Raw genomic sequence first — 15,447 nt, 5'->3', positions numbered from 1 at the left:
CCGGTTCCTCCAGGCACCCAGGAAGTACCCCTGAGCCCCCCTTCTCCCCCACCCTCACATGACCGGGGGCTACGAAGAGCCCTCCCTCCTGTTCCATCTCCTCCGCCATCCCCAAGCCCCGTCAGCTCTCGCCCTGTCCACTGGAAGCCTCGTAACTGTCCCCCCTCCTTCCTGCTCTTGTCCCCTGCCCTCCATTCTCCACACAGCCGCCAGGGCAGGCTTTGAGAAACTGCAACCCCATCCTGTCACCCTCCTGCTAAGACCCCTCCGGGGTTGCCACTGAACTCAGAATAAAATACAACCTCCTTAACTGTGTCTCTTGAAAATTCCAAGACTGCTCTTTCATTAAGGCCTTTGCACCTGTCATTGCCTCTGCCTGGAATGTTCTCCCCTGTGATCTTCACATGGCCGGCTCCTTGTCCCCATTCAGTCTTCTCCTAAACGTCCATATAAAGTGGTGCCTGCCTCTCAAGTCGCTCTTTGTTCTGTTCTGCAGATTTGTTTTCTGTCAAGTGCTTCCACAAGCTGATTCTACCCATGGAGCATCTATCTATCTATGCACACGTGCCGTCTGTTGCCTATCCCTGGAGCGCGGGCTTTGTGAGAGGAGGGGCTTCGTCCTGTTTGTTCCTTTAGCTCTACTGCCTAGAACATATCCCAGCACACAGTAAGTGCTTAATCCTTGTCTATTGAAAAAAAAGAAAGAGGGGCCCCTGGGTGGCTCAGTCGGTTAAGCCTCCGACTCTTGATTTCGGTTGCGATCATGATCTCAGGGTCGTGAGATGCAGCCCCACGTCATTGGGCTCCGTGCTCAGTGAGGAGCTGGCTTAAGATTCTCTCTCTGCCTCTCCCCCCTCCCCTGCTTGTGCTCTCTCTATCTCGAAAGAAAGAAAGAAAGAGAGGAAGGAAGGGAGGGAAGGAGGAAAGGAGAGAAGGAGGCAGGAAGGGAGGGAGGGAGGGTAAAGGAAGAGAGAGAGAGAGAGAGAGAGAAAGAAACAGAGAGAGAATATGGCCTCCAAGGTGCTGCATGATCTGGCCCCAGCTTTCAGGCTCACACTGATCACCATACCCCAAGTGCTCTGGTGCTACTTCATGAACACAAACATGACAAGCTCTCTCCCACCTCAGGGCCTTGGCACATCCTGTTCCCTTTGCCTGGAATGTCCTTTCTTCCCTCTTCTTGTCCTCTAGGTGTTGTCTCAACTGTCACCTCTTCTAAAGGCCTTGACTACCTGATTCCTGATACTCTCTCCTGAAGCAGCATGCTCTTTCCTTTCCAATACCTTATCCTAATTTGCAATTATATACTTATTTTGTGAGTTTGTGTATTTAATGCGTGTGTGTGTATCTCACTAGGCCAGAGGCTCCAAGAGAAGGGACCGTGTCTGTTTGTCCACTACTATGCATCAACAGCCCCAGGGGCTGGCACATAGAACAGGAGGCCTCAAGAAAATATCTGTTGAGTGAGCTAATTATTGAATGTTATTTCCCAGGCTCCTTTAATACTCAATGTCAAGTGCTCATGAAGTAGCCACTTGATGTGAGAAATGCAAACCTCCCCCTCAATATACAAATATACATATATGGTCTAAATATACAAATCAAAACCTCTTAATGTATTAGCAGAAGGCGTTCTCCCCAAAGTGTGGGTACCCAAAGCTGGATAAAAGAGGATCCAGGGTAGAGTGGAAACTCCTGAGCTCTTCCCTTTCCTATCTGGCCACCTTTGGATGAGCCTGAGTCCTGGACAAGGGTGAAGTTCATGGCTGCTGGCTGATGTGGCCTTCAGCCATGCTGACACTCAGGTCTGGGAGTCAGGGCACCCTCTGGGGACAAAGGACATACTGAGTCCCCTCTGGTCATGTGGACTGTGGCATTGCCCATCCAAATGTCACCTTATTTTCGGATCCTGGTGGACCACATCCCAGGGGAAGCTGCTTCTCTTAGCAATAACAGGTTTGAGCCTGAGGCAGTTGGCATGCAGTGGGTACCAGAACTGAGAGAGAAGGATCCGGTCCAGCTAGAGTGGGTCAACATGGGAAATACAGTCTATTCACCCCCCAAGGCTCTCCCCTACCTGTCTGCTTCAGATGCTCGGAGACACCAGCTCCTTTCCTTCTCTTTCCTTTTCCCGTTCTTTCTCTCTCTCCCTCTCTTCTTCCCTCCCTTGTATATTTCTACACATAATTTTTGATATACAATAATGTCCACTGCATTCCTTGCAACATTCAAAAACATAACATAAACCCAAAACAGGCTTAGGTGTTGCCTCTTGGAGCTTGGAATTCTATGTCAAATTAAAAAAGATAAAGGGGGCAGCTGGCTGGCTCAGTCAGTGGAGCATGAGACTCTTGATCTCGGGATTGTGAGTTCAGGCCCCACGCTGGGGGTAGAGATTACTTAAAAATAAAATCTTGAGAGAAAGAAAGAGAGAAAGAAGGAGAAAGAAAGAAAGGAAGGAAGAACGATTTCCTCAATACATTATTAAAGAGAAAAAGCAAAGTGTACCCATAGCACATGGCAGATTGAACAAAGGTATTTATTTATCTCCACTCTCCTGAAAACCCCAAAAATAGCAGTTAAAGGAATGAAATGGTATAAATCAACTAAAACAAAGCAAGTGGGAGAGGGGACCAAAATTGATGAGACATAGCAACAAATGTTTGAGCATTTGTTCAAATACTCACATTTGATAATGAACACAGAGTGAACAAGCGGGACCAGCTTAGCAGACCTGAAGGAGCAGAGACCTCAGACTGCAGGTGGGGAGCCCACGGGAAGCAAGGGCCTCATGCCAAGGCACCCTGGAAAGCCACAGGAGTTGGTAGAACATTGTGAAGTGGAGTGAGGCTGACAGTAAGTGTGGGTGAATTGTTAGACCCCCAGATCCTCTTCTTCTTGGAGCCCTGCCTGTCCAAATGGGTTCTGCCCAGCTTCTGGGGAGCCAGTCATAAAATTTGGATGGACCAGAGTGACTGTAGACTTGGGAACACCTTGCCCAGCACAGAGGGGAGTGGGGATGAGGGTGTGGGTGCCTGACTGAAGACAGAGACCGGCTGCCAGGAGGGTGGCACGCCGTGATCGTATAGTGGTTAGTACTCTGCGTTGTGAAGACAGAGACTGATGATTGGGGGATTATGTGAAAGTCTGCCCGTGGGATGCTCAGACCCCAACCCTTCCTTCCACAAGAGCCCCAAGCAGGGCATTGGAAAGTTCTTCTCAGGAAAAACTGACCAGCCTGAAAGAAAAGTTATTGAAGCTCAGACCACCAAAACTCAAATGACATCTAGGGACCCCCAGTGGAATAGCTGCGTCCCTGTCCCATCACCCCAAGGTGGGGCGCTGAGATAAGAAACCACCCAAGCCCGCAGAGCTTCCAACAGTGATGACTCACTATGGCATATGGAAGAAAAGCCAAGATCACCAGACACTTGATGAAAGAGTCCCCACATGAAAGATAGAGCAAAACAAACAGAAGAAAAGGAACGTAAAGAAACCAGAGTGAGGGGTGTCTGGGTGGCTCAGTTGTTAAGCGTCTGCCTTCGGCTCAGGTCATGATCCTAGGTTCCTGGGATTGAGCCCCGCATCGGGCTCCCTGCTCAGCGGGAAGCCTGCTTCTCCCTCTCCCACTCCCCCACTGTGTTTGCTCTCTCGCTGTGTCTCTCTCTGTCAAATAAATAAATAAAATCTTAAAAAAAAAAAGAAAGAAAGAAAGAAAGGAAGGAAGGAAGGAAGGAAGGAAGGAAGGAAGGAAGGAAGGAAGGAAGGAAGAAAGAAAGAAAGAAAGAAAGAAAGAAAAAGAAAGAAAGAAAGAAAGAAAGAAAGAAAGAAAGAAAGAAAGAAAGAAAGAAAGAAAGAAAGAAAGAAAGAAAGAAAGAAAGAAAGAAAGAAACCAGAGTGGGTGGCAGGAGAGGCTTCTGATTTTCTAACCTCAAACAATTACATTCTGCCTACTAACAATGAGCATACATTACTTTAATTACTTAAAAATTTTTTTAAATGTCCCTGTTTTCTGTACACCTTCTGGATAGTAAGTACTGAGCCAGGCACTGGGGACCCTGAGATGAATTCACAGCCCCTGTCTCTGTGGAGTTTACAGCCTGCAGGGTTAAGCACTGTTTTTTGCTGAGGTCATTTTTCCACATGCAAATCCCCCTGTGAGGTGCAACCCTCTGAGAATTCACACTTCTGCCTCTTGTAGGGAGCATCTTTGGTCCCAACCGCAGCCTCTGAGGCTTTTCTTATCTTCCCCCAAACTTGAAGTTGAGACTCCTTATCATTCAAGGATTTAAACATGTGTGCAATGGTGGTGGCCTTTAGCTTGGGACCTTGGGCCAGAACTTGCTGGTCCCTCTGAGATGGGTTTTACTCAGCCTCTGGGGAGCCAGGCAGTGAGGACTGACCAAAAAAAGCCCCTGTGGGAGCATCTCAGCCCTAAAAGGGTTTCCTCAGCTCCCACTCAGGGGCTGTGCTCAGGCTTCTAATTTGGGGGTTTCCACCCACTCCCTGTCCACTGACTAAGTGACTCTTAAGTGTCTGCTTCCTCTCCTGTGAGCTCCCCAAGATCATCATTGGATACTTTATCACATGGCCTGGGCTGGGCTGGGCAGATCCTGGCAGGACGCCCTTGTATACTTGTTTATAATTCTCAGTCTCAATTCTGGGCATTTGAGTTTTTCCTTTAAAAAAAAAACAAAACTGGGCGCCTGGGTGGCTCAGTTGGTTAAGCAACTGCCTTCGGCTCAGGTCATGATCCTGGAGTCCCGGGATCGAGTCCCGCATCGGGCTCCCTGCTCAGCGGGGAGCCTGCTTCTCCCTCTAACCCTCCCCCCTCTCATGTACTCTCTCTCTCTCTCTCTCTCTCTCGTTCTCACTCTCTCAAAATAAATAAATAAATCTTAAAAAAAAACTAACATGTCAAACCTCTGCGTATTTCATTCATCTTTTAAAGGACACAATCTCATATGTTTATTAATTGATTCTACAAGTTTAAGAAACTGGTAGGAACACTTAAATAGCAAATGTAATGAATTGTTGGAGGCTGAGAATAAAAAGCTGCCGGGGGCCCAGTCTACTTAGTGGTGTCACGCTTTATAGATCTTACCTCCAGAAGCCCCACCTGCATCTCACATTAAAGTTTAGGAAAAAATCTCTTCACATACATTCCCTTCAGGGGGAGGGGAAAAGCAGCTATTTGGAAATATGCCTTGAGCATTGTCCATATAAAGGCTTGTCCTCTAAGGGAAGTTACTCTGCCAGAGCTTTATCTGAGCTTGGGAGAATCAGTGCACTCCAGCCCCTCTAGCCTTGTCTTAAGGGGATAAAACACAAAGGCTAAGAAATTCTTTTGAAGAGCAGAGCCCAGAGACTCAGGTCCACTAAAACCTGAGATTTAATCATAAGATTATAGAATGCTTCACCTCCCCAACAATTTACCCCCCCATCAACAAAGCTCCTGTATAATAACAGTAGATTCCAACTGAGAGAGATGCATGACACAGACTTTATGTAAGACGCAATTCTAAGGGAAATCCAAAGACAACAGGGGAGGCAGAAAAAACAACAACAAGGAAACTAAACTAATAGCCACATGAAACATGAAACTCAGGCCAGCTCCTTGCTTGATATTATGTTAAAAGCCTTATTATTTCAGTTTCTATTACCTCATACATCATCTCTAACTTTCAACAACAACAACAAAAAATGATAAGGCATAATAAAAAGCAAGAAAAGGGATGCCTGGGTGGCTCAGTCGGTTAAGCATCTGCCTTCGGCTCAGGTCATGATCCCGGGGTTCTGGGATCGAGTCCCGCATTGGGCTCCTTGCTCAGCAGGGAGCCTGCTTCTCCCTCTCCCTCTGCCCCTCCCCCTGCTTGTGCTCTCTCGCTCTCTCTGACAAATAAATAAATAAAATCCTAAAAAAAATAAAAATTAAAAACAAGAAAAAACAGTTTGAAAAGAACCAAATTCAGATGGGACACAGATTTTGGAATGATCAGACATGGAAGTTCAAGTTAATATGATTAATATGTTAAACACTCTAATGAAAAAGTAGACAACATGCAAGAACAGGTACATAATGTAAGCAGGAGGTGGAAACTCTAAGAAGCAAAAGGAAATGCTAGAAATCGAAAACACTGTAACAGAAATGAAGAACGCTTTTTATAGGCTCATCAGTAGACTAGACACAGCCAAGAAAAGAATCAGTGAACTTGAAGATATGTCAATAGAAACTACCCAAACTGACAAATTAAGAGAAAAAAAGAATTCTAAGAAATGGAATAGAACACCCAAGAAATGTGGACCAATTACAAAAGATATACATGGAATGGGAATATCAGAAAGAGAAGAAAGAAAGGAGCAGAAGAAATATAAGTAATAGTGGCTGATAAATTTCCAAGTAATAGTGGCTGAAAAATTCCAAAATTAATGACAGACTCCAAACCACAGATTTAACAAGCTCAGTGTACACCAAGCAGGATAAATATGGAAAAAAACATACACCTAGGCATATCATATTCAAACTGTAAAGCATCAAAGACAAAGAGAAAATCTTGAAAGGACGAGAAGAAAAATACACCTTACTTTTAGAGGAAAAAGGATGAGAATTATATCAGACTTTTTTTTAAGACTTTATTTAATTATTTGTCAGAGAGAGATAGCACAAGCAGGGGGAGTGGCAGACAGAGGGAGAAGCAGACTCCCTGCTGAGCAAGGAGCCCGATGCTGGACTCGATCCCAGGACCCTGGGACCATGACCTGAGCTGAAGGCAGACATCTAACTGACTGAGCCACCCAGGCGTCCCTATATCAGACTTACCGGAAACCATGCAAACAAGGGCACATGGGAATTGGGAATATTGTTATAAGGTGCCTGCACTACTCATGAAGTGGTATAGAGTTAGCTGAAACTGGACTAATGTTAGTTGTAAGTGTATATTGCAAATACTAGGAAAACCACTAAAAAATGTTTGAAGTACACCTGATATGTTGAAAGAAAAGAGAAAATGCAATCTTATGACATGTTCATTAAAACTAGAGAAGGCAGGAAAGAGGGGAAGATTAAAAAAAAAAAGTGCGACTAATAGAAAACAGTGACAAACATGGTAGATATTAATCCAACTATATCAATAATAATTTTAAATGTGAATGGTCTAGGGACACCTGGGTGGCTCAGTGGGTTAAGCGTCTGACTCTTGATTTTGGCTCAGGTCATGGTCTCAGGGTCCTGGGATTGAGCCCCGGGTCAGAGTCCATGCTCAGCAGGGAATCTGGTTGAGGATTCTCTCTCCCTCTCCCTCTGCCCCTCTCCCTACTTGCTCGCACGCACGCTCTCTGTCTCTCTTTCAAATAAATCTTTAAAAAAATAAAATAAATGTGAATGGTCTAATTAATACAAATCAAAAGATATAGACTGTTAGCATGGATGAAAAACCAAGGCCCATCTATGTTATTTATAAGAAATCCACTTTAAATATAAAGACACAGATTAAAAGTAAAAGGATGGAGAAAGATACTGATGAGCTGATACTAATCAAAAGAAATATGAAGTAGATGTTAATTTCAGAAAGCAGACTTCAGAATAAGAAAAATGATCAGCGATAAAGAGGGACATTACGTAATGATAAAAGTGTCAGTTCTCCAAGAATACACAGCAACCTTTAATGTATATACACCTAAAAACAGGGCATCAAAATATGTGAGGCAACAACTGAAACCTTCAAGGAGAAACAGACAAATTCACTCTTACAGTTGGAGACTTCAACATCCCATCAAGTACTAATCCCATTCATGAGGGCTTCCACCCTCCTTTCCAAAGTCTTCATTGATTAACCTCCCAAAAGCTCCATCATATTGGAGGTTAGGATTTCAACACATGAACTCGGGAGAAAAGGGACACAAACATTCAGTCCATAATATCAGGATAAATACATAGGCGTGGAATTACGGGATCATTGAGTAGATATGTGTTTAACTTTATAAGAAAACTCCAAACAGATTTTCAAAGTAGTTGTACCATTTTAAACATCCAAGAGCAATGTGTGAGAGCTCCAATTATGCCAAATGTTTGCCAACATGTGTTGTTGGCAGTTGAAAAAATTTTAAATATTCTGGTGGGAGTGTAGTGACAGCTGACTGTGATTTTTATTTTTTCCTGCTGAGTAATGATGTTGAGCACTTTCTCATGTGTTTACTATCCATTTGTATGTCTTCCTCGGTAAAGTGTCTGTTTGAGTCTGTCATCCACATTTTTATTGAGTTGTTTGGTGTTGTTAGTGAGTTATGGGAGTTCTTAATATATTCTGGATAGAAGTCCATGTTCAGATATATGTATTGTGACTGTTTTATACCAATTTGTGGTTTGGTTTATTCTTTTCTTAGTTGAGTCTTTTGATGGACAGTGGTCTTTAATTTTTAGTAAGTCATATTTAATTCTAATACTTCATAAAAGAAGAATTTCTTCTCTGGTTAATGGTTTTTTTATGTACTATGTAGGAGACCTTATGACATATGTGTGTGGGTCTATTTCAGAACTCTGTTCTGTTTCGCTGGGTAACTTTTTTTGACCTGTCTTCAAATCCATAGGCTTCCACAGCTATTGACGTCTCCTACGCTAGATGAAAAATTTAACTTTGCTACTTCCCAGTTTTTGTCAAAGTAAATTGTTATATAAAAACCTCAGTTCATAATGATGCAGTCTTTATTATATATAATTGTAAGAATTATCTTTATCTCATTTTTCTGGAGTTTTGCATCATGCGAATCACAATTACTTAGCTTATATAATGTTATTTAGTTCTACTGATTTAATCGTTCTTTGCCCTTTCTTTTATAACTTCATTTTTTTGAGTTCTTCATTATGATTCGTTTTTCAGCCGGCAGGGATATTTCCTAAAGAAAGATTTTTCAAAAAGGTTATCAGTTATCAATGTACTTTCTGCCTTTCAGCTCCAAATCCCCCCTTCATAGATGCCTGAACAGCTCTCCCTTGCCCGCTTGTACACGTCGGGCGTCGTCAGTAGAGGGCGCTAGAGGGACAGGGCGGGTGGGGAAAGGAGACTTCTGCTCCTGGTTCCGTTGCACTTCCCGTCCAGCTTGCTCCCGGACTGGCTTGCTGGGAAGGTGCTATGTAGGGCGAGGTCACTGTAGACACCATAACAGGGCACTCCAACAAGCCAGTTGGAGAAGGTGCTGTCAGTGTCACAAAAACTATGTCCTTCCTGACTTCTGCCCCTGCGCCAGTGGGCGCATTGTTCTCTTATAACCTGTTGGCGGGAATCACAGTCCTGTTTCCCTGGATGAGGTCCTTCACACACTCCCTTAGCTACCCTCGCTGCCACTGCCTGTCCAGGCCCTGATCACCTAGCCTAGGCTGGTGGCTTCCCCTGGGGACGTTATCTTTCATCACTCCGTTTGGTCCAGCTTAAGTTTCACCTCCCAGGAAACTTCCCCACCAGCTCGACTCAGTGTTTCTCCCTATTCTGTCCTCTCCTACTATCTGTGCTGGTCTTAAGTCATTTTCCTAAGTCTGTTCTGCCATATAACTCATCATCTCTGCCAACCTGCTGAAACCTGGTCCAGATTAGCGGAGGAAACGCACGTATTTGCGTGGAAATGGCGCCCTCTGTTGGTAAATGTGTATAATGACTGCTTTTTTTTTTTTTTTTTTCATCAACGGCGTAAGGACCTTCACTCAGGGCCCAAAGCAGAGAGAACCAGCGATAGTCAAGAAAATTCAGCTGCCCCTCTCTGCTCATCCCATTCCCTTAGCAGGTGAAATTCAGTACACTGACCAACCCACTAGATTTCCACCCCTTACTATCACACTAGGAGGTTTCTGATTCTCACGTCTCCTGGATAACAATCTCTAACATTTATTGAACACTTGCTGTATACCAGGCATGGGACTAACTTCTTTCTCTACATTATATCATTTTATTTTCACAGAAATTTTATGAGGTAGACACTTGGGTCAGGTTTCCTAAAAGCAGATTTCAGCTCATGTGATCTACTGAGGAAAAACCTTCAGGAGAAAAAGAAAGCAGGATAAGGCAGATGATGGAACTAAGCAAGGTTGTGGCCTCAGCTGTGGTCCAGCATCAGCTTGATTCTGTGGGGAACTCTGGAGCATAGATTGCATCAGAGATAATCCTATCTTAAGGTAAGGGGGGGCTGGTCTTTCCTACCCCTGTGTCAGGCAGTCATTGGCTGCAGGCTCCCAAGCAAGGCAGCATCCATTAAGCCAAGGGAATTCTCTGGAAAGGGAATAGCTATGAACTGTTAGCACCAGTCCTCATACAGCTGGAGGGTGAGTGCACCAACCCAGGAAAGAGGATCTGGTTGGGTACAAAGTGTCAACAGTAGTATTTTTATTTCCACTATTCAAAAGTGGAATCATGATCTTTCACATTTGTAAATGCTTTACGAAATCTGGAGTGTTTTCATACTTAGCATCTCATTCAGTGTTGCAGTAAACTTGAGAGGTAGTGATTATAATTCCCATCATAGGAACCAGGAAAGAGACTTCCTCAAGATCACCCAGCCAGTTAAATGTCCTCTCTGTTTGTGAGTAGCATCTTCTCAGACATACAGCCAGCTCTTGTGGGTCCTACTTCAGACTCTCCTTGGTGATGTGGAGGTTTGGTGGTTTATGGTAAGATCTTAAAGCCCTTTTAACTCAGACTAAGTACTAACACCCCTTCGGAGATTGGGTAAGAGAAAATATACCTTCTTACCGAAAGGGGGCCATGCCTTGCCTATGTGAAATTGTCCTGGGCTTACAAAGCTCCTGCGAAATTCCCCAATGGAAAGAGAATGCTCCTGGGGCATTGCTCACCTGTTTTAGCAGGTCTCCTTAGCAAAGTTTCCTTAGAGGTATCCCAAGTGACCAGAGTCTGTCAGACAAGCCTGGGGTGGGGGTGAGGGGCTACATGAATGCCCCTGTCACAGGAGGAGGCTGTGTGCCAAGTCCAGTGACAGAAGGATGGAGTTTCCTGGATCTTAGGGGAAATGTTCTCTCCACCACCCTCTCGGGTCCTGGGCTTTGAACCCAAGGTGTCTCTGGATTCATCAAGGGTCCCTGGGCTGTCCTCGAATAAATGAGCATGAAGAGTTACATTAGACAACCCTTTCTCCAACTCCCACACCATCATAGTTCCAAGTAATGCTTCACACTACGAGCTTATGGTGGTACAGTGGGAGCGCATATAGGGGCCCCGCAAACATATTGTAGCGGGAAAGCATGGTTTAAGATCTCATTGAGGGGCGCCTGGGTGGCTCAGTCGGTTCAAGAGCTGACTCTTGATTTTGGCTCAGGTCATGATCCGGGGGTCGTGGGATCGAGCCCTGCACCGGGTTCTGCGCTGAGCATGGAGCCTGCTTGGGATTCTCTCTCTCCCTCTCCCTCTGCCCCCCACCCCTGCTCTCTCTCGCTCTCTCTCTAATTTAAAAAAAAAAAAATCTCACTGACAGGTTCAAATTCCCCACTCCATCACTTACTAAGTATCTCAGCATGAGGTACAAATGAAGGTAACAGAAAGCCCACAACAATGTGGCTTTAACAGGTAGATGTTTATTTCCCTCCCACGTAAAAGCCTATAGGTAGGAGTCCGGGGCTGCTACCATGTCCCAGTCTCCTTTCAGCTCTCTCTCCTGCTGTTCCTAGTGGGTGGCCCTCCTCTTCATGGTTCTAGGTGGCACCCACCTACCAAACAGCAAAACAGAAGAAGGAACAAAGAGGAAGGGACAGAAAGCCTAAGCACAAACTGTGCCTCATGGAAGTTTCCTAGAAACTGCCACAAGACACTCCATTTACTTCTTATTGGTCACAACTCAGTCACATGACCACACCTAGCCACACAGGAGGCTGGGAAATGTAGTCTTCTTTCTAGGCAGCTCTGTTTCCGTAACTGAGATAAAGTAGTAGACAATTATTGGGGAACTACTAATAGCTTCTACTACAGTAGGTGTGTGATCTTGGGCAAGTCTCATGACCTCTCCAAGCATGGAGATAATGCTATCTTACCATATATACATTGTTGTATTGCCTGAAACCTCCCATGCAAATCATCTAGCCCAGAGCCTGGAACAAACACACCATGCACAACCGACCTTTTTGTTCCTTTCTGATTCCAGGATTCTGGACTGTGCACTGATAGCTCTCATCCTCTCAGATGTGGCCAGAGCCACTGCAGCCAGTTTCTGAGTCCTCTCCCAACCAAATTCCCACAGTCAGCCTGAAATTTCCCAGGGCTTCCGCCTTGGGCCTCAGAGTACTAGAGTAAAGCCGTAGTGACTTGCTTTGTCCCCCCGGCCAACAACCCTGGAATCTGTGAAAAGAGATTCTCCCCAGCCACCTTTCTTCATCAGATAGCAATTTTGCACAAGAGAACACCTGCCCCAGTCCCTCACTGGAGCCTCAGACTCTTGTCCTGGTGCTGGTGGCTGAAGCCCAGGGAAGATGTCAGATGCGCAAAAGCCTGTATAAAGGCTGAGACGGCTCCGCCGAAGAGGTCTGTCCTGCTGTGCATGAGCAGGGACCTCACACATGTCAGACTCTTCTATCAGAAAACTCCCGAAGGCTGAGAGAGTGTTAACCACCAACCCCTGACCCCCAAGTTTAGAGGGTAACCCAAAGCAAGTGACCACAAGTAATAGCATTTCTTTCAGTCTGCTCTTTCTTCTTTATGCCTTCAGACTTTACGTTTTGCTGGCTTACTTCAAGATACATTTCCCTAAACTTTTCTAGCAAAATTAACACTCCAGCAAGATATTCCACGTTTATCCTTTAGCTTCCCCTGTCCTTGGCCCAGTGTACATGCTCCTTGGAGTCACTGCATTAGCCCCTTTCATTCCTGCCCCCACCTCATGCCATACGAGCCATGGCTCATTGGCCTTTGAACAACACGGGTTTGAATTGCATGGGTCCACTTATATACAGATTTCTGCTGATGAATACAGTCTGGTACTATAAATGTATTTTCTCTTCCTTATCACTTTTGTGATAACATTTTCTTTTCTCTAGCTTGCTTTGTTGTAAGAATATAGTATATAACACATACCACAAACAGAATCATTGTTAATCGACTGTCTAGGTTATCAGTAAGACTTCTGGGCCACAGTAGTAGGCTCTTAGTAGTTAAGTTTTGGGGAGTCAAACATTATACTTGAACTTCCGACTGTGTGGGGAGGTTGACATCCCTAGCCCCCAAGCTGTTCAAGGGTCCACTGTATTATCCTCGCTGACAGATTTGCAAACTGAGATTATTCCGAGAAGTAATGCAGATTGCCCAAGGTAACACAGAGAGTAACAGGCTGAACTGGGATTTGGATCCCAGTCTATCTGATTCCAAATCCTTGTCCTGTTGTTATTATGCTACAGTAAGTAGGGGTTACCCGGGGCCCAGTAATGGGATCTGTTGCTAAGGGATCTTGGTCACAGGGGGCAGTGGGTGAGGAGGGACAGCCATGAAAGAAGCCTCTCCCAGGTGAGGAGACTGAGCTTTGGGGACTGTGGGTCATTGACCCCAGTAGTCAGCACCAAATCAACCTAGCAAGATGCCCAGAGGCTGGAGAGGTGCCATGGCTAATAGCATGGGGTCAGCTTGGGGCTTCCTTGCACGCTCCTCATATTGCCCTGGCCTCCAGGGCAGAGAGCCAGGACCCCGTAGGAGCGAGAGCCCCTTGGATCCTGAGCCAGCAACTCTGAAAAGAGAAAGCTCCCTTGTGAGCTGCAGTCAGTCATTAGTCCAGGGGTGTCCAGGACAAGTGACACCAAGATGGCCTGGGCCCAAAAAAGGCAGGACAGGGACACTGTCTCAACCTGTATGTTCTCTAGAAGACAGAAGAAGGGCCCTTGCTAGAAGGACAAGCGAGGGCCCGAGGGCCCCCTTATCATCATGGAGATGCTGAGTGTGGAGGAGAGGATGCTACAGGAGACTCCTGACGTGGCAGGAACGATGTAGGCCTGGCTCCCCGCCAGAGACGCCCACCTGGCCTCAGCCTCAGGAGCCCCCAACTTCACCTCCCTGCTTGAGGATGTGACTTCTTGGTAGTTCCATCTGGCCTGCCCTTCCCATGACTGAGAGCTCCCCCCAAGGGAGGGCCATGGCGGGCTCCTTCTCCTGGACCCCCAGTTCCTACACCAGGACCCCCTACATGCTAGGCACTTACTCCACAGCGGTGGGTGCCTTGTCCCACAGCCCCTGTCCGACCGCGTCTCTGTTGAAACATCAGCGATTTCTTCGGCCTAGACACTCACCGAGTGGGCCCAGAATGCAGAAATGGCTCCTCGTCCTCCCCTAAAGAAGGTTTCCGCGTCACACAGCCACCACAGAATATGAAGGGCTGTTGTTCAGACAGGTCGCCTGTAGCTCGATGGGGTCGGTGGTGTGGCGTTAGCCACTGTCCAGCCAGGGAGAATGTGGTAAGGAGGCCTTGGCCGCTGGAGATGAGAAGACACTGTGAGGTCTCCCTGCCAGGTTAGGTGGGCCTAGTGACACTCAATGGGCCCGTCTGCCTCCTCGCTGGTTCCCAAGTAGGAAGCTCCAGCTTGCTGTGTTATCTGGGGAGAGTCACTTGAACTCTCTGAGCCTCATCTTTCCTTCCACACCCCAGGGAGGTGAATCCCGCCTTTGGGAGAATGAATGGAGGTAAGTCCATCTGGTTCCTTGGAAGAAAAGGAGAGGAAGATGGGAACTCTTCTAGCTTACTAGTCTCAGTATCCCCACAAAACCCAGGACAGACGTGTTTTCCTGGGTGTATTTGGGATCGTCCAACCTGGTGTGTGTGTCCAGACTCACCAGCAGGGGGCGCTGGGCCTCTGTTTTGGTCTGGGAGCTGGGCACATCTCAACAGGTGTTGCCCCAGGCAAGGTGTGTCTGGCAGCCCTGAAAAGGCACCTGGTCCCCAGAGCTCTAAAATAGCTGATTGTGTTTATTTAAAGCCAGTCACCATTTCTCACTGTCTGACTTCCTCTGGGTGTGTGTGTCGGTGGAAGTGCTTGAGTGCAAAGATCTTGACTGGCTGAGTGTGGGGGAAATGCCTGCGTGGGCCTCCGGGCTTTGTCCTGAGTGGGGGGAAGGGGCTTCTCCTGTTCAGCCATGTCCTGGGTTCCAGGCAGTGGCCAGGCAGCACGTCTCCTACAATTGGAGAGGGAGCCCCCCCTAGTGCTGGACAAGAGTCCAGAACCACTGGCCTCTGTGTTAAGCCCAGAAAGGAGTCACTCTGTAGGCCCTGCAATGGGAAGGACCCACTTGAGTGGCCTCCAGAGGAAGCCCCTGGAGGCAGCCCCCCCACCCCACCCCCCACACACACCCCAACCCTTGCTCCTGCTCTCCAGTCAGTTGGGCCCAGGATGAAGGAAGTCTCCCTTGCTTTCTGGCCAGAGGAAAGGGGCAAGTGGTTGCAAAACAGCTCTTAGGTTCCTGCACAGGAAGGCAAAACAAA

Source organism: Zalophus californianus, chromosome 10 (assembly GCF_009762305.2).
Source record: "Zalophus californianus isolate mZalCal1 chromosome 10, mZalCal1.pri.v2, whole genome shotgun sequence".
Classification (NCBI taxonomy): Eukaryota; Metazoa; Chordata; class Mammalia; order Carnivora; family Otariidae; genus Zalophus; species Zalophus californianus.
The sequence above is the reverse complement of the archived record's forward strand: the minus strand, read 5'-3'. Positions refer to the sequence as shown.